This window comes from Budorcas taxicolor, chromosome 1, assembly GCF_023091745.1.
Source record: "Budorcas taxicolor isolate Tak-1 chromosome 1, Takin1.1, whole genome shotgun sequence".
NCBI classification, from domain to species: domain Eukaryota; kingdom Metazoa; phylum Chordata; class Mammalia; order Artiodactyla; family Bovidae; genus Budorcas; species Budorcas taxicolor.
The window spans coordinates 208,951,561-208,978,653 of record NC_068910.1 but is presented as its reverse complement, the minus strand read 5'-3'; the positions used below and the strand labels follow the sequence as shown (position 1 = coordinate 208,978,653).

General features: G+C 49.9%; 1 long non-coding RNA gene across 1 annotated transcript; it reads left to right on the top strand.

The window, feature by feature from the left end:
* Positions 1–1,799: 1,799 nt before the first annotated feature.
* On the top strand, positions 1,800–26,259 carry LOC128049489 (uncharacterized). The gene is made up of 3 exons (XR_008199592.1): positions 1,800–1,875; positions 23,454–23,582; positions 25,749–26,259. It is a non-coding gene; the product is annotated as an uncharacterized LOC128049489 (long non-coding RNA).
* Positions 26,260–27,093: the final 834 nt, after the last annotated feature.

Here is a 27,093-nt window from a genome sequence, read left to right as displayed (position 1 = left end):
CTCAAAACTTAACTGATCATCATCTCAATTAGGGCACTAAGAGTAGAAAACTAAGTCTGACAACCAAGCCAGTTTTCCTTATATTTAGAGGGCTGAATGCTAACCACTATTGCTTGTGTAGGGGAAAAAATAAATAAATAAACGCCTTTATCATTAGTAACAGCCCAAACCTGCTGGCTAAAAATATGAACTGCGAACCAAACACGGCGCTGTGGGTCTCGCATATATAAATCGGTATTAGAACACATTTCAGGTTCTCCAGTCTGTATACTATTGGAGAAGGAAATGGCAACCCACTCCTGCGTTCTTGCCTGGAGAATCCCAGGGAAGGCAGAGACCGGTGGGCTGCCGTCTATGGGGTCGCACAGAGTCGGACACGACTGAAGCGACTTAGCAGCAGCAGCAGTCTGTATACTGGGACTCCAACCCGTTGTAGCGTCCACAGCCCATCTTGACACCTTCCCCGAGACCCGTTCACAGCTCGGTGATTTTCCTACTGCAGATCTGAGCACGACAGAATTCACCTCGAGCCCCCAATCGCCTCAGACGCCCGGCACCAGCGGGAACTTCCCCGCCCCGCGACGCCCGCGGCGAAAAGCATCCCACGCGGACACTGCGCCCTAGAGAGGGGACGCGGGCCGCCCTGGCGCAGCCTCCCCTCCCCGGGGGCGCAGCCTCCCCCGGGGGTGCCTCTCCCCCCTGCGCAGCGCAGGGCACCCCGCGCGGACACGGAGCTCTCCCGAAGGGGACCCGGGGGCCGTCCCGGGCGCAGCCTGGTCCCGGGAGCAGCCTTCCCTCCCTAGGGCGCAGCGCATCCGGAGCAGAAACGGCACCCCCGGGGAGGGGACAGGGTTGTCCCCGGGGGCGCAGGCTCCCCTCCATCCCGGGTTCGGTGTACACGCGCCGGGGCGCAGCTTCACTCTGGGAACGCAGCCTCCCTCCATCCCGCGGCGCGGCGCGGCGCGGCGCAGCGCGTCCCGCGCTTATGCGGCGCCCGGGGAGGAGATGCGGGGCCGTCCTAGGCGAAGCCTCCCCTCGCGGGCGGCCGCGGGCCCTCCGGACAGGGCTCGGGGCAGCGCGGGTCCCGCTCGAGCCGCACGCCAGGCGTGGCCTCACCACCTGCCCGGCGGCGCTTACATAAACGCGGCCGCGGCGCTGCCCAGCGCTGCCCGGCAGCGTGGTCGGGCCGTGGTGTCCGCCCGCGGTGTCCGAGCCCCGCTGTCCCCCCAGACCCCGCCGCCCCGCCGCCCCCGCCAGCGCGCCTCACCTCAGCCGCGGGCCGCTCAGCTCCGCGCAGCTCAACGCCTGGGCTCCGACAGCGAGTCTGCGGGACTCCGCTCGGGCGCCGGGGGCTGCGGCGCGCTGGCCGTGGCCTGGCGCGGCCCCGAGCGCGCCCCCGAGCGCGCCCCCGAGCGCGGCCAGACCGGCCGCCGCCTCAGCCGTCGCCTCAGCCTCCGCCCTCCGCCCCCAGCATCGGCTCCGCCCTCCCACTGCCCCCGCCGCCGGCCGCGCGCACGCCGGGGAGCGACGCCACGACGCAGGAGGGCGCGCGCACGCATGCCGCGCCGAACCGTGCCGGTAGTACGCGGAGGACCGAGGGGACGCGGCGCCGGGGTGGGGGTGGGCTCCGGGGACCCGGGTGGGACGGGAGAAGCGGGAAACCCGGCGGGGCCCGCACCACGAGATCCCCGCCCTGAAGCACGAAGCCATGGACGAAGCGAGCCGGTCCACACAGTCCCCGCGCTGGAGGGCGCGCCGGGAGCGGGACGCGAAGGTGCATTCGGCATGTGCGGGGTCAAGTCGGGACGAGTTGGGAGGAGGAGGAGGCGGGGTCGGCCCCAGGGGCGCCCTGGATGCGAGCAAAAGCGAGTCCAGGTGAGCGGTTGGGGGTGGTGGTCGATGGGTTTGCCGTGAGGCAGTGAAAGCTTGCAGCCGGGCAGAACGCGCACTCTCGTCTGTAGCAACTGGCTCCTGCACAGCTGCACCAAGAACGTTTGCACACCGACGGGAAGCATTTGTAGAAGTGCCACGTCCCAGAGCGGAATGAGCAACTCGAAGCAGCAGGTCTACTAACGTAAAATAGTTGGGTAGGGAAAACTAGTTTTGAATACACTTGAGCCACTGGTGGTCCGTCAGGGCAGCTGGGCAAGCCTGGGGCCTCCACCTGCGCAAGGCCGGTGACCGCAAAACTCCGAAGGTCAAGTGCCACTGCCGCCCTCCTCAGGTGTGGGGCCAAGAGGTCTCTCCGGACCTCTGCCAGTTTTCTCCTGTTACAATGGGGGAGAAAAGTCAAATGTGGGGGAAGAGGCTACTGCAGCGCTGCATGATGGTTCCCTCTTGCAGCTATTCCTGGTCATCAGACAGAACTGAGCTTCCCTGAGACTCAGTAGCTTGGAGCATAATTTAACCACAGGGGAAAGTGCAGCAGCCGGCCAGCTATCTGTTTCAGGTTGCTATCTGCTGGAAAGGAAAACCTGCCTTCAGGGCCAGCCATCCACCCACCAGGCAAGCCCAACGCCCTCCTGAGGGCTAAGTGCCAGCACAGGGTTCAAAGGGGTGCTTGTGAGGGCTTGGAGAAGTCAAGACTCCTGTAATGCCTCCTAGGAGTTCATCCTTAATGAACAAAAATCACCTGAAAACTAAGTGACTTGAAGCATTCCTTTATTTCCTCATGATGCTGAGGGCCAGAAGGGGGGACAGCTTATCTCCGCTTCTTGGGGTGCAGCCCATATTAGCTGGGACTCCCATGGGCCACTCCCCTCCCATGGTTGGTGGGCGGGGACCCCCTGTGGCCCCGGCTGTTGCTTACACTGGCATAACTCGGTCACCAGCAAGAGAAACGGCCAGCAGAGCTCCGTCACAGGGCTGCTCAGCCCCTGCACAGTGTTTACTAACATCCTCTTGGCGGAAGCCAGGCAAAGGGCCCAGCCCAAGCCTGTATGCGGGGGAGGGTGGGGGAGAATGCGTGTGCCCTGGAGGCCATGGCCTCCTACGTGTCCTGCAAGGAAACATGAGCCTCCCTCCTGTCGAAGCGGGTGGTGTGAGCCTCAGCAGCAGGGTCGAGAGCGGTGCCACCGTGACCAAGGTCTGCACGCTGCTCCTGCTGGGTGGCCAGCCTCACGACAGCTGTAGAACCTGAGGTCACCCCTGACTGTTGTCCTGTAACCTCTGCCTCCGTCGTCTCCAGAGATGGGTTTATGGTGGGGGTCTCCCAACCTGGGGGCATGACACACAAAGCTTGCCGGTACAAGTGGACATGGGAGACAGCGACTTTCAGGCCCCAGGGTCAAGACGGGTACACCAGACAGGGAGAGTCCTGCAGGTGCCTGAGAGGTCAGGTTCCTTGAGGTGGGATCCCACAGCCTCCTGAGGAAAGCTAGTCCTTCTCCCTTTCACTCAGTGTCAGACCCATGGCCATCTAGGGAGGGGCCCTGGCCTCCACAGAAGTGCTGGCAGCTTGATCACACAGCCTTCGGTGCAAAGAGCAGCAGCCAGACCACCAGCACCACCCAGACACCATTCTGTTTACCTCCCCTGTGCAAACTCTGAAAGTGAAGGTTGTCCAAGGAACCCCAGGTGATGCCTGGAAATGCGCTTGTAAGGATCCAGCTGTCCCCTCTCTACTCCAGGAGTTGGGGGATAGGATCCATGTGAGTGCATGAAGCCTCTGCTGGGAGCACTGGCTGCCTTGCTGCTTCTCACCAGCTGACCCAGACAGCCTGACCATGCAGCAGAACGAGGCCTTCTCCGGTCGCCACATGTGGGACAGAATGGTGCAGAAGGACTTGTCAGGGACAAAGGACAAAGACCTCGCCTGCTCTGGGGCAGGGGTGTGACTGGTTTCAGCTTGTAGCTCAAAGCTGTTTGGGAACAGCTGGAAGGAGGGGTGAGGGGCTCAGGCCAATGGCCAGGAGCTGCTCGGTGAGCGTTCACATCCTGACTCTCAGGACGGCTTTCCACAGAATGTCGTGTCCCAGGTGTAGAAACCACTGTCTTGTCCAACAATCCAGCGAAGTGTGGCAGTCCTGCAGCCCTGAGAGGGGGCGGTTGTCAGCCTGGCTTTCTGACCCCCTGTTCTAGCTTGGCGGCCGCCCGTCCTGCTCACCTGGGGTGAGCTGACCCAAGTGACCCAGTCCCTGTCCTCCGCTGGCCAAGCGCAGTCCAGGCCGGTCCTGCTGAGATCGCCACCCGCCACAGCCACAGTTCACTCAGGCCTTGCTGCACCGCAGGGAGTGTTGGTTTCAGTCACTTGATGCTGAGGAAGGACCACCTTTAATTGTTCTTTGGAAGCCACTTTCACTGTCATCCCTGTGAAATGTTTGTGTGTGTGTGTGTTAGTAGCTCAGTCATGTCCCAGTCTTTGCGGCCCCGTGGACTGTATAGCCCGCCAGGCTCCTCTGTCCATGGAATTCTCCAGGCAAGAATACTGAGTGGGTACTGTCTTATATTTATTTGAGACATATTTTTTTTCCCCTATTTTTTTTAAAAAAGCATGAGACTAGAGTGATAAAAATCAGATGCTACTAAACCTTCAGCCAGCTCCTCCCGGGAGTGGACACATAGCTTGGCATCTGTTCAGCTTCTGATGAAACTCCTCTTCTGGGCCCCCAGCCCCCTCTGTGAATCCTGCCTGGGCACCAGATGGGCCCAGAGCAGCCTCACCTTTGCTGGGAACACACACTCACCACCCACCCCCATCTCCAGGACCAGAGGAGGAGTTCTGAGCCAGGGTGGCTACACTGGGAACCTGCAGCTAGCACTGACTCAGCCAGGGCCCCTCTATGTACCCAGTCCTGAAATGTTTAAACCCAGAGATGGTCAGGCTGGTTCTCATCACCTGCCACATACCCCTACAAGGAAGGTGGCCTGAGGTGAGTTACAGGGCGCCAGGCAGACAGCAGGACACCGAGGGCCTTCAGATGTTGTTTCGGTGCCTCGGGCCATGTGTCCTGTGCACACTGGGAAATGAACTTGCTGTGATGCTGCCACAGTCTGGAGCTGGGGGTGGAGTGGGAGGGAAGGTAGGGGGAGGGGAGGGGTCTTCAGAGCTGTGCCAGGCCTGGTGTAAGGGGCACAGGCTGGGCTGGATAGGTTCACCCCACCCTGCCCCTCACTAGCCTGTTACTTGGACATCATCTGGCTGCTCAGAGCCTGCTCCTCATCATGACGCCCATGTCACAGGCCAGCCCAAGGCCCCACAAGCAGAGAGGCTCAAGGTCAGGGCATGGCCCCTGCTTGCCCAGGTGTTTTCATCCCAGGAGCTTCAGGTGATCAGAGCAAGCTTCCCCGGGATGCCACAGCCTTGAGCAGAGCCCCTGAGAACCAGGAGGCCTTGGGGGTGAGGCTGCCCGGGCAGAGGGGTGCTCTTATCAGCACGTGATCCGAGAGTAGTGCTGACTGGGCCCCCTGAGTCCTCGGCCCTCCCCAGGCCACCAGTGGTCACACTAGAGGCCCACCTGTGAGTCCTGGGGACAGGCCTGTGGCCTGTGTCTGTATCATCCACAAGCTCGGGATGACTTGTGCATCCATAAAGTGCTGGGAAGGGGAATCAAGAGCAGACACACGTGTGACCTGGAAAGCCTGAGCTAGGTACTGTTAGGTGGTTAGAACAAGAAACAGGAGTCCAGCATGGCAGTGGCTAAAAGACAAGAAAGGGAAAAGCCTGTGAAAATAGAACAGAGGAAGGTCCAAGGACTGGAGTGAGGACTTCCGGTAGAACAAACAGCGCTGCTGGCTAGCCGGGTTTGTATAGGGCAGACCCAGGGGGAGGGAAGAACATATGAAAGGAGGAGCCAAAGGACTCTCTCTGCCCCCCCGCTGCGCACTGGCGCGCTCCTCCACTCTCTTCTCTTCACATCTTTGGGTTGGCATGCCCTCACGCTTCGAGGATGGACTCTCCTGCTATCTTCTAAATAGAGCTGTAACACTGATTTGTCTGAGAGCTATAACACAGTTTGTCCAAGACCCGAGAGCTGTGATGTGCCGAGGGCTTTAATGTCCATCGCTCCAAATCTTTGTTGTGATGAGACAGAGCCGAGGAGCATACGCTTGCCTGACAGTACCATCTGAACCTGTAAAGAAAAGGCGTGTCCCCCTCGACACTGTCCCTCCCCCCAGCCCCAGGTTCCAGCCGAGTAGGGCCTGCCCCTGAGCTCGGAGCTGGCCTGCTCCATCAGCGCACAGAGCCTGCCTGGGAGGTCAGTCAGTTCAGCTGCTCAGTTGTGTCTGACTCTGCGACCCCATGGACTGCAGCACTCCAGGCTTCCCTGTCCATCACCAACTCCCGGAGCCTGCTCAGACTCCACAGATGGAGTCAGTGATGCCATCCAACCATCTCGTCCTCTGTTGTCCTCTTCTCCTGCCTTCAGTCTTGCCCAGCATCAGGGTCTTTTCCAGCGAGTCAGTTCTTCCCATCAGGTGGCCAAAGTGGGAGTTTCAGCTTCAGCATCAATCCTCCCAATGATATTCAGGACTGATTTCTCTTAGGATTGACTGGTTGGATCTCCTTGCAGTCCATGGGACTCTCAAGAGTCTTCTCCAACACCACAGTTCAAAAGCATCAATTCTTCAGCCCTCAGCTTTCTTTATAGTCCAACTCTCACATCCATTCATGACCACTGGAAAAACCATAGCTTTGACTAGATGGACTTTGTCATCAAAGTAATGTCTCTGCTTTTTAATATGCTGTCTAGATTCATCATAGCTTTTCTTCCAAGGAGCAAGCATGTTTTAATTTTATGGCTGCAGTCACCATCTGCAGTGATTTTGGAGTCCAACCAAATCCCTTGCAGTGGAAGTGACAAATAAACAAGGGATTAAATCTGATAGACAAAGCACCTAAACAACTATGGATGGAGGTTCGTGACATTGTACAGGAAGCAGTGATCAAGACCCTCCCCAAGAAAAAGAAAAAGGCAAAATGGTTGTCTGAGGAGGCCTTTCAAATAGCCGAGAAAAGAAGAGAAGCTAAAGGCAAAGGAGAAAGGGAAAGATACACCCATTTGAATGCGGAGTTCCAAAGAACAGCAAGGAGAGATAAAGCCTTTCTCACTCATCAATGGGAGGAGTGAGATGCAAACCCAAGCCAGGGCACGTCAGGAAGGGGTGGTGGCTGTGAGACACCCACTGGGGTCTGCCCCAGCGCTAATGCGTGTTCCCAGGTGGGCTGCTGATGGTGTCCGTCAGGGGCAGTGGAGGGAGTAGGAAGGGGTCAGACATGCTGGGAGGGGCACTTGGTGTGCTTGCTGGAAACAGACTTGGTGGAGGGTTGGGGACAGTGTGTGGAAAGGGTTGTGGCCATGTGGGTTGGAGCAGGTGACCGGGTGATGTGCTTTGTACTGAAGGTAGGGATCTTCCTTCATAGCTCAGTGGGTAAAGAATCTTCCTGAAAGGCAGGAGACCTGGGTTCAATTCCTGGTTCAGGAAGATCCCCTGGAGAAGGAAATGGCAACCCACTCCAGTGTTCTTGCTTGGAGAATGCCATGGACAGAGGACCCAGGCAGGCTACAGTCCATGGGGTAGAAAGAGTCAGACACAACTGCGTGACTACACCCTCACCACCACTGAAAGTAGAGCCTGGGAAGAGCTGAGGTCCTTCTGGCTGTGCAGTGTGCAGCCCTGGGAGATGTCCCGGTGGACATCTGTGTTCAGTGGAAGATGGGGATCCAGAACAGGCGACTGTGATGGGGACACACACCTGGGGGTCTGGGAGGTGGAAGCAGCCACCCAGAGAGAGAGGACGGGGAAGAGAACCTGGGCCACCCCTGAAGAGCCTCTGCTGTCAGCCTGGGGTACAGGGGAGCAGGGAAGCTGAGAACCCAGGAAGCCAAACGGGACCGTACTTCAAGAAGAAAAGATAGTGCAAATAAAATGAGGACGGAAAATCTACTGAAGGTCATAGTGACCTTGAAAACTTCAGGAGAGTGCTGGGGACAGAACTGCCTAGAAAGGGGGAACACCCCTCCCACATGAGGCCTGCCTAACCTTGACCCCAAAAGCTAAACAGGATGACTAGTGGGGAAAAGCTTGGACCAACTTCACTCATGAACAAAGTCTAAGTAAGTTATCAGAACATCCTAGACAGAACACTTAGCAAACCAAAATCCAGTAATATGTACAATGAAAACAAAGATGTCATAAACAACTTGAGTTTACCCAAGAATATAACTGATTTAATGCTTAAAAATCTATCACTGTAAATCACTGCATCAGGACTTCAGAGAACCCCTGGATAATCAACACAGCAGGTGCAGAAAAGGCTGTTAATAAATGAACAGGCTCTGGGAGTTGATGATGGACAGGGAAGCCGAGTGTGCTGCAGTCCATGGGGTCGCAAAGAGTCGGATGCAACTGAGCAACTAAACTGAACTGAAACCCAGCATCACTCACACCGAGGAAGACAAACTCTCAGAGAACTAGGACTAGACGGGAAACTCCTTAACCTGATGAGGGAAACTACACACAGCAGACCCAGTGGTACGGGTGTTCCCTGGCGGTTCAGAGGCCAGGACTACGTGCTCCCAATGCAGGGGGCCTGAGTTCCCTCCCTGGTCAGGGAACTAGCTCCGATATGCCACAGCTAAAAGTCCCACTTGTTGCAACTAAAGATCTCACATGCCACAGCAAAGATTGAAGATCCTGTGTTCTGCAACTAAGATCTGTTGCAGCCAAAAAAAAAAAAAGTGGTGAAGTGTGAGGAGCATGCTCTTTAAACCAGGGACAAAGCAAGGGTGATGGTTGTCTCCACTGCCATTCAGCATTGTAATGGAGTATAAACAATAGCACAGACATGGCCGAGGAATGAAATGCGTAAAGAAAGAAAGCAGTCATGTGTAATATGATTCCATATACAGAAAAGTAAAAATAATCTACAGTTAAATTATTAGATTTAATAAAATCCAGCAAGATTACTGGGTATAGAATCAACACATATCCAGAAAGCCAATTTCTGTACATCAGCAATGAGCAACCTGTAATTGAGAAAAAAGATTCTGTTTATAGTCAAGTATGAATTACAAATCTAACAAGTGTATGGTCTTTAAGGAGAAAAATGTTTTAAAAAATTATTGAAAGAGCAAGTGAATGTAGAGACCTGCCATTTTAACAGATAAAGATAAAAATATCTCTTTCCCCTAAATCACCTATACAGTCAATGGAATTCTTATAACTATCCCAACATGGATCTTCATTCAACTTGACTGATTCTAAGAAATGTAACAGGAAGGCAAAGGGTCCAGAATGGTCAAGACAGTCTTTAGAAGGGGGCAGGGGATTTGCACCAGCAAATGTCAAGGCATACTATTAAGTTTTAGTCAACCAAGCGCTGTTATTGGCCCACAGATGGGCAACTTGACCATTGAAACAAAAGAGAAAGTCCAGAAACAGACCCCCACGCATCTTGACATATGACTGAAGAGGCTTCGCAGATCAGTGGGGGAAGCAGCGACTTCAATAAATGATGCTTGGACATGTGTTTGCCCATTTGAGTAATAACTAGAATTAGGAATGTACCTTACACCTGACCCCAAACTCAGATCTAGATGGATTAAGGAAAACACAACTTTAAAAATTCTAAAATATAGGCGAATGTCTTTATAACCTTGAAGAAAGGAATTTCGTAAGGTACAAAAAGGACTAACCTTAAAAGGGTAAGATTGATAAATCTGGTCATAACTAAAATTAAGAATGACTTCTCATCAGAAGATGCAATGAAGGAAAAAAAAGTACACACCAAGTAGGAATAAAATGCTTGCAACACGTATAACTGTCAGAGGATTTGTATCCAGAACATAAGAAGAATTAAATGTCCAGTGAGCAAAGGCACACAAGCTAACTAAAAATGGACAAAAGGCCTGACAGACCTGGACAGAGGGGGACTGTGTGGCCACAGCACACACAGACAGATGTTCAGTCTCATCCGTAATGCAGATGCAGACCCTCGGCCCCGGGAGCGCAGGTTTACAGCCACCATACTGACAGAACGGCTAAAGGCTGACAACAAACATCAAGCGTTAGAGGAGATGCGGTCACCAGAATTCTGGATCATTGCTATGGGAAGATGGTTTGCAGCCATTTTGGGAAACACTGGTCTCTTAAAATTGAATATTTGTGTACCCCACTAGCCAAGGACCTCACCCCTGAGTGTCCCCGGGAAGAGTCCTTCCTTGTGTGGTCAGGAAACAGGCAGCAGGCTGTGCTCACAATAGCCCACTGCCCGTTCCCTGGGAAAGATGAGCTGCACTGGGGCTGATCCACACATGGTAAAGTGGTCACACAGCCATTCAGTGAGTCAGCAACAGCAGCACCCACCGTGGGCAAATCTTGGAAATTAGATGCTGGCTGAAAAGCATGCCGTTGTCTAGAGCCTAAAACACGAGGGAAACTAATCATCAAGGCTTTAGGCTTAGGCACGTGTGTGTTTAGAGTACTATGTATACAGAAAACCTATTATGTATACGTGTATGTGTATGTACACACACATGCATGTGTGCACATGGTGCGTGACCTAACAAGGGAGTGAGACACATAAAGTTCTGGGGGGAGATTGCCTCCAGCAGGAAGACAATAGAGAGCAGGTTTGGAAAAGAGCAGGTGGATGGATGAGCTCCTAGAAATAGTGTTGGTCTTGGGTTGTGTCTTAGATGAGAGCTCAGACTTGATACTTTGTAACTTATATATGTGCTGCATACAACATTTGGTCAATCAAATAGCAAATTAAGAATATTCCAATACATGGAAACAATGTAAATATCCATCGACAGATGAATGGATCAGGAAGATGTGGTACACATAGAGAAGAGAATATTACTCAGCCATAAAAAAGGAATGAAATAATGACATTTGCAGCAACACGGATGGACCGAGGTATTGTCATACAAATCAAAGTAAGCCAGAAAGAGAAAGACAATATGTTATCTAAAAAAAAAAAAAAAAGATTCAAATGAATTTATCTACAAAGCAGAAATAGACCCACAGAGATAGAGAAAAAAATTTATGGTTACCAAAGAGGAATGGTGGGGGATGGATATTTTAAGAGTCAGGGATTATCAGATACATGCTACTATATGTAAAATAGATATGCAACAAAGACCTATTATATAGAACAAGGAACTATACTCAATATCTTGTAACAACCTTTATGGGAAAAGAACTGAAAATAGATACAAATATAGATAAAACTCAATCACTGTGTGTACACCTGGGAATAATGCAACATTGTGAATCATCTATACTTCAATTTTTTAAAGTTTTTAAGAATATTTTAAAGTGTAAATTTTAGGAGAAGGGCAAGTCTGGGCAAGAGAAGCATCAGGCAGGGAGAAGCCCTGCCCCGCCCAGGCACCCCGCCAGATGTCAAGGTGGACAAAACTGTAGTCCTGGCACAAAGGCTCCTCAAAAGTGCACCAGGGAACAGAGTGATCAATTACTCTGTAAACCTGTTTGGAATGGTCTTGCAAAGACACGTTCATTCCCCTGACACCGTCATTCCCCTGAGAATCTGCAGGCCCTCTCCTAAGCACACACCCTCAGGAAGCTTACACCTGTTTCCAAGGAGGCGTGCCACATCAGAGTTCGTGATGTCAGTTCAGTTCAGTCGCTCAGTCGTGTCCGACTCTTTGCGACCCCATGAACTACAGCACGCCAGGCCTCCCTGTCCATCACCAACTCCCAGAGTTCACTCAAACCCATGTCCATTGAGTTGGTGATGCCATCCAACCACCTCATCCTCTGTCGTCCCCTTCTCCTCCTGTCCTCAATCTTTCCCAGCGTCAGGGTCTTTTCCAGTGAGTTAGCTCTTCACATCAGGTGGCCAAAGTATTGGAGTTTCACCTTCAACATCAGTCCTTCCAAAGAACACCCAGGATGGACTGGTTGGATCTCCTTGCAGTCCAAGGGACCCTCAAGAGTCTTCTCCAACACCACAGTTCAAAAGCATCAATTCTTCGGCACTCAGCCGCCTTCACAGTCCAACTCTCACACCCATACATGACCAGAGGAAAAACCATAGTCTTGACTACATGGACATTTGTTGGCAAAGTAATGCTCTGCTTTTGAATATGCTATCTAGGTTGGTCATAACTTCCCTCCCAAGGAGTGAGCGTCTTTTAATTTCATGGCTGCAGTCACCATCTGCAGTGATTTTAGAGCCCAGGGGAAAAAAAGTCAGCCACTGTTTCCACTGTTTCCCCATCTATTTCCCATGAAGTGATGGGACCAGATGCCATGATCTTTGTTTTCTGAATGTTGAGCTTTAAGCCAACTTTTTCACTTTCATCAAGAGGCTCTTTAGTTCTTCTTCACTTTCTGCCATAAGGGTGGTATCATCTGCATATCTGAGATGATTGATATTTCTCCTGACAATCTTGATTCCAGCTTGTGCTTCCTCCAGCCCATCGTTTCTCATGATGTACTCTGCATAGAAGTTAAATAAGCAGGGTGACAATATACAGCCCTGAAGTACTCCTTTTCCTATTTGGAACCAGTCTGTTCCATGTCCAGTTCTAACTGTTGTTTCCTGACCTGCATATAGGTTTCTCAAGAGGCAGGTCAGGTGGTCTGGTATTCCCATCTCAGAATTGTCCACAGTTTATTGTGATCCACACAGTCAAAAGCTTTGGCATAGTCAATAAAGCAGAAATAGATGTTTTTTCTGGAACTCTCTGGCTTTTTCAATGATCCAGCGGATGTTGGCAATTTGTTCTCTGGTTCCCCTGACCTTTCTAAAACCAGCTTGAACATCTGGAAGTTCGCGGTTCATGTACTGCTGAAGCCTGGCTTGGAGAATTTTAAGCATTATTTTACTAGCATGTGAGATGAGTGCAATTGTGCAGTAGTTTGAGCATTCTTTGGCATTGCCTTTCTTTGGGATTGGAATGAAAACTGACCATGAACAGTATGAAAAGACAAAAAGATAGGACACTGAAAGATGAACTCCCCCAGTCGGTAGATGCCCAATAGACTACTGGAGATCAGTGGAGAAATAACTCCAGAAAGAATGAAGGGATAGAGCCCAAGCAAAAACAACACCCAGTTGTGAATGGGACTGGTAATAAAAGCAGGGTTCAATGCTGTAAAGAGCAATATTGCATAGGAACCTGGAATGTTAGGTCCATGAATCAAGGCAAATTGGAAGTCGTCAAACAGGAGATGACAACAGTGAACGTCGACATTCTAGGAATCAGTGAACTAAGATGGACTGGAATGGGTGAATTTAACTCAGGTGACCATTATATCTACTACTGTGGGCAGGAATCCCTTAGAAGAAATGGAGTAGCCATCATAGGCAACAAAAGAGTCCAAAATGCAGTACTTGGATGCAATCTCAAAAACGATAGAATGATCTCTGTTCATTTCCAAGGAAACCATTCAATATCATGGTAATCCAAGTCTATGCCCCAACCAGTAACGCTGAAGAAGCTGAAGTTAAACAGTTCTATGAAGACCTACAAGACCTTCTAGAACTAACACCCCCAAAAGATGTCCTTTTCATTATAGGGGACTGGAATGGAAAAGTAGGAAGTCAAGAAACACCTGGAGTAACAGGCAAATTTGGCCTTGGAGTACGGAATGAAGTGAGGCAAAGGCTAATAGAGTTATGCCAAGAGAACACACTGGTCATAGCAAACACACTCTTCCAACAACACAAGAGAAGACTCTATACATGGACATCACCAGATGGTCAACACCGAAATCAGATTGATTATATTCTTTGCACCCAAAGATGGAGAAGCTCTATACAGTCAGCAAAAACAAGACCGGGAGCTGACTGTGGCTCAGATCATGAACTCCTTATTGCCAAATTCAGACTTAAATTGAAGAAAGTGGAGAAAACCACTAGACCATTCAGGTATGACCTAAATCAAATCCCTTATGGCTATACAGTGGAAGTGAGAAATAGATTTAAGGGACTAGATCTGATAGACAGAATGCCTGATGAACTATGGATGGAGGTTCATGACATTGTACAGGAGACAGGAATCAAGACCATCCCCAAGAAATGCAAAAAAAGCAAAATGGCTGTCTGAGGAGGCCTTACAAATAGCTGTGAAAAGAAGGGAAGCAAAAAGCAAAGGAGAAAAGGAAAGATATACCCATTTGAATGCAGAGTTCCAAAGAATAGCAAGGAGAGATAAGAAAGCATTTTTCAGTGATCAATGCAAAGAAATAGAGGCAAACAACAGAATGGGAAAGACTAGAGATCTCTTCAAGAATATTAGAGATACCAAGGGAACATTTCATGCAAAGATGGGCTCAATAAAGGACACAAATGGAAGGGACCTAACAGAAGCAGAAGACACTAAGAAGAGGTGGCAAGAATACACAGAAGAACTGTACAAAAAAGATCTTCATGACCCGGATAATCACGATGGTGTGATCACTCACCTGGAGCCAGACATCCTGGAATGTGAAGTCAAGTGGGCCTTAGGAAGCATCACTATGAACAAAGCTAGTGGAGGTGATAGAATTCCATTTGAGCTACTTCAAATTGTGATGTCAAAACCTGGGCAAACTCAGCACGTTCTCCATGAAGGCTTGGGGTGCGTGCAGATCCCCCAGGACAGCGTGTGGGAGGACATGGGTTCTCCACGGTGACACTGGGGTGGTGACACTGGGGTGGTAACACCACACATGACTGTGAGGACTACATACAGCAGACAGCTTTGAGGATGCTAAGGGACTCTAAATGCGAGGGATGAGTACTGCCAAACACCTCACATTCCTTGTGGGACAAGACGGATGCAAAGAAATACATAAATCAGAAGTAGTACCTGTACCCACTTCTTTTGCATGGTAGTAGTTTGGGGTATTTTTTTTTAAATAAATCAGATGCAAACACAGTATGGCTTCTGGTACATACTATTCTAAGATCATGGACTAGTACTGGTAAAAGGAACTTTTCTTTTTTCTTTTTTTCTTTCTTGCTGAGTTACCTCTTAATTATTATGTTAGCAGTCATTGTTGAGAAGCTGAAAGGCAACTAAGAACTGAAGCTGGGCAAGGGGGAGACGGGTACGGAGGTCGTGGGAGGAACCCTGCCCCCTGCTCCCTTCCTGGCAGAGCCCTTCTGGGGGGTCTGGAGGCTGAGTAAGTGCCTGATGAAAGTTGGTTAATGACAGTTTAGATGGTTGTGCAGTTATTTAAAGCCTTCTCTCCAGGGGACTTCAGCTCCCACGCAGTCAGCTCTTGAGGGTCACAGCTTTAGATTTGAATTCTAGGGATTCCAGCCGACTATTACATGTATTACTTGGTAACACAGTGTCTGGGAGTGGTGCCATGAAAAGGGACAATCACACATGCGTTTCTAAATGTTTTGTTGAAAGATAATATCATATAGAAAAATATCCATCTTACAAGTGTGCAGCTTGACAAATTAACCCAAAGTGGATGCATGGTGAAATCTCTGCTCAGGACAAGAAATAGAGCCTGGTCACCACCAGAGTCCCCTTCACACCTGCTCCCTCCAAGTTCCCAGAAAACTTCTGCCCTGGCTTCCAGCGCCATGGGTTGGCTGTGCCTGTTTTTTACTTGACACAAGTAAAATCATACAACTCGAATTTGTCAGAGTCTTGCTTTCTCCGCTGGACACCACGTTTGGGAGAGCCATCATGCTGTGTCCGAGCATCATCCTGAGTATGTTAATCATCCAGAATGTTAGTTCCATGATATATTAATTCATTCTACTGTCGATGGAGATCTGAAAAGTGAGAGTGTTAGTCACTCAGTCTCATCCGACTGTTTGCAACCCTAGGGACTGTAGCCCAGCCAGGCTCCTCTGTTCATGCGACTTCCCAGGCAAGAATACTGGAGTGGGTTGCCATTTCCTCCTCCAGGGGATGTTCCCAACCCAGAAATTGAACCCAGGTCTCCTGCATTGCTGGCAGATTCTTCACCACTGAGCCACCAGGGAAGCCATGGAGATCTGGGTTGCTTCCTGTCCTTTCTCTGTGCATAATGCCCCAGTGAACGTTCTCATGTGTGCCTTTCAGCACACGTGTGTGCATGTTTCTTTGGGATGTCTACGACATCAGAAGTGACATGTGCGTCCCACTGGTTAGGCAGTGCCAGTTTTATATACTGTTGAGCCACATTCCACTCCTGCCAGCATCCGTGAGAGCTCCAGCTGCTCTCATCCTCAGCAGTACTTGATGCTGGCGGTCCTCTTCTTTGAGGCCCTTCTGGAGAGCGTGTGGGTCTCACATGGCCCGTGGGCTGAGCCTATTTGCAGGAGCTGGCGATCCCTGTGCATGCCCTGTTGGTGAGGAAACTGCTCCAGTGTTTTCTCATTTGCTTGTAGAAATTCTTTGTGTATTCTGGACACAAACTCTTTGGTCCGTTGTATTTCAGATATTTTCTCACTCTTAGTACTGTACGTTTCCACGAACAGGCATTCTTAATTTCAGTGTGATCCAGTTCTTCAACCTTTTCACTATGGTTAATGCTCTCTGTGCCCTATTTAGAAAACCTTGACTAAACTCCCTGCTCATGAAGACATGCCCTGTTATCTTCTGTAATGTTTACTGTTCCAATTTTCTTTTTTAAAATATTTATTTTATTTATTTGAATGTGGCTGGGTCTCAGTTGCAGCATGGGGGATGTAGTTCCCTGACCAGGGATCAAACCTGTCCCCTGCATTGGGAGCCTGAAGTCTTAGCCACTGGACCACCATGAAAGTCCCCCAGCTTTCTTTTTCAGAGCGGTAGTTCACCTGGAATTGTTTTTTCTGTTCGGTGTGAGGTAGGGGTTGGGATTCATCCTGCTGTTGCTGTTTGTATCTGGTATCCACTGACCCAGCACTGTTGATGGGAAGAGTGCCCTTTGCCGTGCTGTTCTTCAATGTTGTTTTTGTCATAAATCTAGAACCCACATGAGCAAGACTCGTTTTCATATGAGACTCCCTCTTCTTCTAGGCAATATGCCTGTCCTTACACCAACACTTACTGTCTTAATCACTGGAGTATATCACAGTCTTGCTATCTGGTAGAGTCATCTTCAGTTGTGTTCATCTTTAGAATTTTCTCCTAAACATGTTTCTTTACACTTCCATATAACTTCTTGGATTGGCTTTTCAATTTCCCCAAAAGTCCTGCCGGAATAATGATAATTGTGGAGAAGCTATAGATCAGTTGAGTGAGAATGAATGTTCTCACAGTATTGAAGCCCTGCCATGGTTTATTCTGACATTCATTTAAGGATTCTTCAGTTTCCCTCATTAATTTATTAGAGTCTTCTGTGTGTACGGTTCACACATATTTTGTCAGGTCCATCCCTGGGTATTTGCTGCTTTGGATGATATTTACTTTTATTTTGTAACCACTAGTTACTGGTTTACAGAGAATGCAGATGATTTTGTATGTTGACCTAGTATTTAGCCATCTTTCCAGATTCACTTAATAATTTTATTAGGAGTTATCTGGGGGTTCTGTTGGATTTTCTATGCACATAATCATTTTGCCCATGAAGGCTGACTTTTTAATTTCTCCCTTTCCAAACAGCGTTCCTCACTGCCTGTTTCTTGGCTCGCTTCACTTCTGGTCTGACTACAAGTGTCCGTAGCAAATGTTCTTATCTTGGTCCTGACCTCAGCGGGGAAACATTCCCTGTTTACCAGTGAGTGTGATATTTGTTGTAGGAATGTCGTTTATATAGATGCCTTCTATCAGATTAAGGAAATTCCCTTTTATTCCTACTTCACTACCAGTTTCTTTTCATGAATGCGTGTTGAGTTTTACTGAATGTTTTCTTCCTCACCTATTGAAATGATAGTATGATTTTTCTGATTTGTTCTATCAACATGAGGAACTAAATTGATTGAAGTTCAAATGTTAAACAAATCTTATATGTTCTGGAATAAGCCCAATTTGGTTGCAATGTGTTATCTTTTCTGTACATTACTGGATTTTGTTCATTCATATATTAGTTAGGACCTTTGCATCTATACTTACGTGGGAAATAGGCTGTACTTTTCTTTTTCTTTATAATGTCCTGATCAGATTTTAGTATCAAAGTTTATATTAGACTTCATAAAATTAGTTAAGAAGTATTCCCTTTTTTGCTCTTCTCTGGAAGAGTTTAATATAAGACATGTAATTCTTTATTAACCTTCGTCGAATTCAGAAGCCTTGGGGGAAAGCTCGCCACTTACTTTGTGAGATAGTTTATAATTACAGATTCCATTTCTTTTCTGGCCATCAGACCATCAAGTTTCTATTTCTTCTTAACTGCTCAAAAGTCAGATTCTGGTCTTGCCAAACCCAATCTCTGCTGCCCTGAGGAGGATGGCTGGGTGGGAGAGGGCAGCCAAGCCACTCACCTGCCTCAGCACGACGTTCCCTTTGGAAGAAACGCTGGCCTCACATGCACCAAGAATTGAAAAGCGACTTAAATCTGTGTGCAAGTGATCTGAGGATGCCGCAGCAGAGGCGCCACATGCCCACACACAGAACGCCCCTGCAGACCTTCCTTCCCTCTGCCTCCCCTGGGGAGTCCACTCTCCCCGAACCCCAGACCTCACCATGCCCAGCAGCCTTGGCTTCTGTGGCTTTCTCTCAGGGAGCCTCTGCCCCGCCCCTTTTTGTGATTGCTTAAAGCCCCTCTCATCTCTTTATTCCCCATTTGCTCCTGATCCTCGTGGAATCCAGCCAGCAGGTGTGGAGGGAAGAAGATAACTCAATGTTTTGGTTGAAGAGCATGGCTGGATGAGCCAGCTGAGCTGTCCTCCGAGCGTGGCCTCCACACTGGCCATCCTACAGTATCGGGGCTGCTCCTGCCTCCCGCCACCGGCAGCAGAGCCCCAGGCGGCCCAGGAACCTGATTCAGCGGCAGCCGTGGGGGCGTTAAGTGTCACTGAGAAGCTGTTGTTTGCTGTCTCAGGCTGGTTGGCCCATGACCCGTTGAGGACAAATGGGGGCTCTGGGAAGTGACTTATGATGGCAGGACCCCCCAGAGTGCTGACACCCTGACCATTGCCCAAGGTCTGGTGCCACCTGCTTCCTGTGCCTCTGAGGTGGCGTGCCCAGTGCTTCTGATATTCCTGTGACATGCCAGCATCCATCCAGGGCCCCCTCACCTTGTGCCTCTCCTCCAGCCTCAGTGATTTAAGGCAATGCCTGAGAAAGCTCAGGCCTCAGGCCTCCTGCTGAGCCTTGCCCACCTGTTAACTGCATCCTAACCCCCAACTCAAGATTGCTGGGAGAAATAGCAATAACCTCAGATATGCAGATGACACCACCCTTATGGCAGAAAGTGAAGAGGAACTCAAAAGCCTCTTGATGAAAGTGAAAGAGGAGAGTGAAAAAGTTGGCTTAAAGCTCAACATTCAGAAAACGAAGATCATGGCATCTGGTCCCATCACTTCATGGGAAATAGATGGGAAAACAGTGGAAAAGGTGTCAGACTTTATTTTTTTGGGCTCCAAAATCACTGCAGATGGTGATTGCAGCCATGAAATTAAAAGATGCTTACTCCTTGGAAGGAAAGTTATGACCAACCTAGATAGCATATTCAAAAGCAGAGACATTACTTTGCCAACTAAGGTCCGTCTAGTCAAGGCTATGTTTTTTCCTGTGGTCATGTATGGATGTGAAAGTTGGACTGTAAAGAAAGCTGAGCACCGAAGAATGGATGCTTTTGAACTGTGGTGTTGGAGAAGACTCTTGAGAGTCCCTTGGACTGCAAGGAGATCCAACCAGTCCATTCTAAAGGAGATCAGTTCTGGGTGTTCTTTGGAAGGACTGATGCTAAAGCTGAAAATACAATAGTCTGGCCACCTCATGCGAAGAATTGACTCACTGGAAAAGACCCTGATGCTGGGAGGGATTGGGGGCAGGAAGAGAAGGGGATGACAGAGGATAAGATGGCTGGATGGCATCACCAACTTGATGGACATAAGTTTGGGTGAACTCTGGGAGTTGGTAATGGACAGGGAGGCCTGGCATGCTGCAATTCATGGGGTCGCAAAGAGTCGGACACGACTGAGTGACTGAACTGAACTGAACTGAACTGAACCCCTGACTCAGCTTGGCAGAGGGGGATGTCCTTGGAAGAAGGCAGCCTGGGCCGCCCTGCTGGTGGACAGGTCACTCCTTGGGTGGCCCGCTGGCCTCTCTGGGCCTGTCCTCAGTGAGGTTGTCTTAAATGATGTATCACTGAAGTAAACAGCTGGTATTATAATAAAGTGTGTAAAACAAAATGTAAGCTAAACATAAATATTATAAAAAGTTTACATCGTAGGTGGCACTAGTGGGAAAGACCCCACCTGCCAACACGGGAGACACAAGATACACCGGTTCGATCCCTGGGTCGGGAAGACCCCCTGGAGAAGGGCATGGCAACCCACTCTAGCATTCTTGCCTGGGGAATCCCATGGATGGGGGAGCTTGGCAGGCTATAGTCCATAGGGCTGCAAAGAGTTGGACACAACTGAAGCAAGATAGCACACAGGCACATTCAGATGTAACTCATTGTTTCTGCCTTCGGGGGCGGGGCGGGGGTATGCAAAGAACCCCACCACCATGAGCTAGGCATGGCTCTTAGGATTTTAAACCACTGAGGGTCCTAATGGGAAAATATCACTACCTGTCCAGTGCCAGCCACCACAGGGACTTGTGACTGCATAGCCAGCCAGCAAGGCGGGCCTGTGAGTGGTACAGACTCCTGAGGCCCAAGTGGCCCCGAGGGGGCCGGGGCCTGCCAGGGGAGGGTTCAAGGTGGCCGAGCTGGTGCCGCCCCCGAACTGGTCCGCAGCCTCGTGGAAAGGCAGGCCCCCATTCCACGGAGATGACAGCACTGCTGGCCGTGCAGACATGTCTGAGCTGCACGTACGGAGAAGCCCACCTTTTTGCTTTCTAGAATTCCACTTCTATTTCTGGTGGAATAGAAAAGCTTTGACTATTTCCCAGAGTGGAAAAACACTTTTTCTGCCTTGACTGTCTTACAGATCACGGTTGCCCTTGAGTGCACCCTTCCAGTCTGGATGGGCTCTGTGCCCACCTGACCCCTGAGCAGGAGGTGACTGTGCGCACCCTGCCTTCACTTTGTTTGCTTCTGGTTCTCGTGCCTCAGTTTGTAACCCATATCCCGGTAGGTGGGTTTGAATAAGGGTGTTAGCTGTGCCCACTGCTCCATAATTGAGGATGCCAGGCCTCAGGTCTCAGACCTGCCCCCTGGGAGGGGTGGGGGGAGAGGGGGACTCGAGAGAGGCCCTCTCATCACGTTGCTCTAAAGTTGTGTGTGGTGGGCGCTGGTCCTCTTGCTATGAACAGAATGGGGAAATTTCACTGGCTATTTCAGGAAAGCCTCAGCCCCCTCAGGCTGCTGTGACAAGAATGTGCCCAGCTCAGCTCAGTCCCACCAGCCATTAGCTTCCATCACAACTGGTTAATTGGCAGGAGGATTTCAGCTTCATTATTAGACATTTCTAGAAAGTAACAGAAACTTCACACATTCGTTCAAGTAGTAATCTATGTTCCCCATCCCCTGCTGCCCTAAAAAGAGAGCCTGCAGGGGGTCTACCAGAAACATGAGCCTCCCCCCTGCCCCTGACCTCAACGATGCCTGGTGGGAGTCCCGCCCTGGCCCACTGCACCAAGACAGTTCACACGGTTAAGGGCCTCAGTCTCATGGCGGGATGACCAGCAACAGGCTTTTAATCACAGGAGAGCAACCATCCCCCAGAAAGTCCCTTTCAAGTTAAGCCATCCTTCTTCTCTGACCCAAAGCGGGTCTGGTTCTGGACTCTGTTCTGTCCCGCTAGTCTGAGCGTCGTCACCACTACCAGTCTCCACGCTGCCTGTAGCTCTGCCCTGAAGGAGCTGTGTCCACCCCTGGACCTCGCCAGGACCCCTGGGTCCACTCGAGTCCACCGCATCTCCATACGCTTATGGAATCAGCTGGCTCTCCGGCTTCTGCACAGAAGCCTGCTGGGGTTTGGTGAGGATGGCTGGATTGGTCATCCGGGGGAGAGTGGGCCTTCCTACTGCGTCTTCCCTCCATGGCCGTGATCAGTGCCCTGGTCACTTAGCCACTCTCCTTTCTCTGGGCAGCATTTTGGAGTTTTCCAGGTAGAAGTCCCATGTTTGATTTTTTTAAAAATTTATTTCTAAAAGTGAAAGTGAAAACTTAGTTGCTCAGTCCTGTCCGACTCTTTGCGACCCCATGGACTGTAGCCTACCAGGCTCCTTAGTCCATGGGATTTTCCAGGCAAGAGTACTGGACTGGGTTGCCATTTCCTTCTCCAGAGGATCTTTCTGACCCAGGGATCAAATCTGGGTCTCCCACACTGTAGGCAAACACTTTACTGTCTGTGCCACCGGGGAAGTCCTAATTACTAGGTACTTCATGGTTTTTGCTGTTGCTCTAAATGGTACATCAAATCTAATTTTCCTGCTCTCTCTTGCTAGCATGTAGAAATCCTGCTGATTTACTGTTACACTGCGCTCCTTGGCCTTGCTGTGCTGGCTAATTCCAGTCTTGCCTTGTAGGTTCTTTAGAATTGTCTGAATCCACATGCAGACGGTGGCTGCAGCTGTGAAAAGATGCTTGCTTCTTGGAGGAAAACCTGTGACAAAACCAGACAGTATATTAAAAAGTAGAGACATCACTTTGCCAACAAAGGTCCATCTAGTCAAAGCTATGGTTTTTCCAGTAGTCATGAATGGATATGAGGGTTGGACCATAAAGAAGGCTGAGTGCCAAAGAACTGATGCTTTCAAACTGTGGTGCTGGAGGAGATTCTTGAGAGAGTCCCTTGGACAGCAAGGAGATCAAACCAGTTAGTCCTCAAGGAAATCAACCCTGAATATTCATTGGAAGGACTGGTGCTGAAGCTGAAACACTAGTACTTCAGCCACCTGATGCAAAGAGCCAACTCACTGGAAAAGACCTTGATGCTCAGAAAGATAGAAGGTAGGAGGAGAAGGGGAAAACAGAGGATGAGATGGTTGGATGACATCACTGACTCAATGGACATGAGTTTGAGAAAATTCCAGGAGACGGTGGAGGACAGGCGAGCCTGGCATGCTGCAGTCCATGGGATCTCAAAGAGTCAGACACGACTAATTGATGAAACAACATCTACATCCAAGTCATGTTGCCTAGAAGTTAATACAGATTTATTCTATTTCTTTTTCCTGCCTTGTTGCACTGGCCAGAGCGGAGATGCAGCATTGCTTAAAGCACTTGCTGGGCCCACAGCTGCGCTGGTGGGGGGACACAGGAGTCTCAGATCCCAGGAAACACAAGAGAACACTTCATATTGTGTAAAGCTTGAGAGCCTGACTGGCTATGTAATTTTCAAGGCTCACTGGAAAAAAATTTTTTTAATGTGTTTTAGTTGTTTTTAGTTCATCGTTTTTTTGCTCTGCAATTTTTTTAATTCTCATACTTTTCAATTTTTTCTTTGTATCATCATTTTTTTGTTTGTTTGTTTTTTGGGTCTTTTTGGCAACGCCATGCAGCATGCGAGATCCTCGTTCCCTGACGAAGGATTGAACCCGTACCCCCTGCCGTGGAAACACAGAGTCCCGACCACTGGCTTGCTGGGAAGTCTCTCTTTGTGTCCCCACTGGAAAGAACTTCTCATCCAGGTAAGAGTGGACCTCACCACGTCATCATGTAGTGCTCGTGTGGTTTCTTGCTTCACGCCAGGTCCCCTCCACCAGAAGTCCGTTCCTGGGTCTGGTGTGAAGAGTGGATCTATTTTGGTGGGAAGGGGTGTCTGCTGTAAAAGCGGAATGGTGGGGAAAACCACCGTATCGTTTCAATTGCCACCTTCTCGATCCTTACTGCTTTCCCTGTTTCCTCAAAGGTCTGGGATGGGATCTGCATGAGTGGAACGAGTACATGTGCTACGTCACCTGTGTGCAGAGGACCCTCTGCTCTGCTCACCACGTGCTGGAGATTCCTCTTGTCAACTGGTCATCCCTCCTCCCTAACCCTCTCCTCCTCTCCTCCCCAGCCCCTGCCTTTCCCCAGTGCCCCCTCGACCAATGGGAGCTTTGTTTGTCCACCCCAGCCAAATACCTGAGAATCACCCCAGATTCTTCTTTCCCTGAGCGCCCACATTCTATCAGCTGTCAAGTCATATTCATCCTTCTTTCTTACAAGGGCTCAAGCCCGTGCCTTTTCAAGGCCCCACGCCACTGTTATTGCCTGAGTTCACACTCTGCCCATCTTTCATCTTTCCCCAGAATTTTCACATGGGCTTGTTTTCCCTCCTTCCTCTCTGCCCCCTCTCACTCCCACCTCCAACATTTTCTACTATGAAGTGTTTTACCTTTTCCCTCTAATATGATTAGTTATTTTCTCCCTATACGTCTCCCTAGGAGATTGGATATAGAAAGGCTATTTTAAATTTATATATATATATATATATATATATATATATATATATTTTTTTTTTTTTTTTTTTAAGGATCTATTTGATATTTGCTTATTTGCTTTACATCAGATGTGGCCTTGGAGATGAAGAGTGAGCAATCCTTAGGTTTTCCCTAAATCTCTCATCTGACACTTGTGCTTGCCTTCTGTTATATGGAAAAAAAACTGGACCTTGTGACTTCCAAAGATATTCCCTGAGACTTTCCTTTCTTCTAGGAAGCTTAGCTATATTTCTTTCTTTCTTTCTCCATTTTTTCCTCTTACCTTTTGATCCCCTTCACCTATTTCTCCCGCCACCAGCGCCCCCGACCCTGCCCAGGGGATCTACTTTAATCTTTCTCCCAAAGGCTGTCCCATGGGACCCGCCATTTATTAGAAGTCCATTTGGGGCTTCCCTGGTCTGAGTGGTTAAGAATCTGCTTGCCAATGCCGGGGTTAGATCCATGATCCAGAAAGTGCTCACATGCTGAGGGGCAACTAAGCCCAAGCACCACGACTACTGAGCCTGTGCTCCAGGGCCTGTGCTCCACAGCAGGAGAAGCCACTGCAATGCGAAGTCCAAGCACCGCAACTGGAGAGGGGCCCCCACTTGCCATAAGCAGCGAAAGCCTGCGTGCAGGAGCAAAGACCCAGGACAGCCACAGTGATAATAAATAAATAAATCTTTTTAAAAAGAGTCCGCTTTGCCCAGGGATGTGCGAGCCTCCTCGGCCACATGCTGACTTCCTGACGTGTGTGGGCCTTTCCCCGGCTCCTCCTCTCTCCTGGGCCTGCTGTGTGTCCACACATCTGACAAGGTTGCTGTGTGGGACCGAAGCCTGGTCCCAGCCTGGCTCCTTCTATTCGGGGCTTTCCTGGTTCTCTTTGCAGGGTCTTTCAGAGATGATTTCTTGTGACAAAGATTAATCTATATGAAGTTTACAGCCTTTGATTGTGCTCAATTTCTTTCTTTTTTTTTTTTTTCTGTTAAAATCAAGGAGGATCCTTACTCTCTTTCCCTCTGCCTGTCCACTTAAGAGATTCGGCAGCCACTCTGTTGATGGTCTGCATGGGCCTGCCTCCCCTGACAAGAACTGGGTATTTCTGGCCACAGGGCTGGCAGTGAATATTTCATTTGTTGTTACTGTCTCTCTTCTAACTTTTGGAATCGTTTGACTCTTTACAAAAATGTGCATACCTCCCTCCTATAAAAACAACCACATCACTATTCTCAGAAAGAATTGTAAAAGGTCACTCAGATGACCTTGGGTAGAAGAGGGGGAAGGGGGTGGCCGTCTGCAAATGAGCGCTGGGTGCCTTGATCTTTCCTAAAACTGCGTCTCATTTACATCTCAGACAGCACATGTTTCATGGGAAAACCACTTTCCTTTCAGGATTTCTGGGGCGGCCGTTGGCCCTGCTCTGCCGCCGCTGCCCGCTGTCCTGCGCTTCCTGTCACTCTGAGGCAGCACAATCCTGGCCTTCCACGAATAGAGGAAGCCAAACGGAGCAGGAAGGGAGGTAAACGCCCACGAGTGGAGCTGTCTCTGCCCCGCAGGTCAGCTTTGGGGTTTTGTCTCCTGCTTCACAACCAAGAAACGGGCTTTTGTTTTGCTCTTCTTGTGGTTAATTTGAGATCCTGGATATTCAAGGAGCCCCGAGGTGGAAGAGGGTGACTTAAGTCCGCATTGGAGAGGGGATCCTACAGCAGACGGCTCAGTATGTGGGAACACCGGCCCCGGCCTTGCTGTTTGCAGGGCGGGATTCCCGTGCCAGGGGTGGCACCCAGCTCAGGGCGCTCAGCTGAGAGTCTAATGTGACTGTCCCCATCCCAGCAGTTCTAGTTCAGGAAAACCAGCAGAGCCTTTGGTTGACAGCATCCGGCTAAGGCAGACTGGGCACCACCATGAGGCAGATGCGCCGTCCCCTGCTCCGACACTCCAGGGCCTCTACTCTGCGCTCCCCATCAGCAGGTGTTGGGAGAGGCAGACAAACAGCAGAGCTCTCAACGGCTCTATTTCTGAGATGCTGAGTGTTTCCGTCCCAAAGGCTTGCAGAGATGGCTCAGGTCAGCCACCCTTGGGTCCCCAGTTTCCGCTCCCCTACTGCAGCCCAGGACATCGTGGGACCCCTGGTCCATCTCCTGTCTCTCGGGCGGCTGTTCTTCCTTGTCTGAGCCCATGACCCATTGCTTCATGTATTTTGTCTCTCTTGGGTTCCTTTTTGTTCCAAGCAGAAGCCTAACTTGGTCCCTGATCCTCTGTCATAACAGGAATGAATTCTCTCATTTGAATTGTCTCACATCCTCATTCCTTTTCAGCTTGTTGGTCCAACATTATTTCAAGTGTTTCTGGACAAGGGTAACATCTAAGTCCATGGACTAAGAGATCGCCCTTTGCCATGTGAGTGGGCCTCATCCAATCAGACTGATCTCCCCCAAGTTAGAAAGACTTCTCTCGCCTAACATCATTTTAAATAGGATATCGACCCCTTTCTGCCCTTCAACTAACCCATCAGCCCTTGTGTGTCCAGAGCACCCACAGGTCCTGGGTCTTGTCGGCCTCCCTGATGGTCATGTGAACCAATCTTTGCAATAACGCTTTCTCTGTACACACATCCCACTGCCTGTCTCCCTGCGGAGCCCTGACCAGTGCAGCTGTGCCCACAGCACTTTCAGAGAGAGGTGTGGGTGGATTGCCTTGGACAAAGCTGGTCCCCACAGGAGGGACTGCAGGTGAG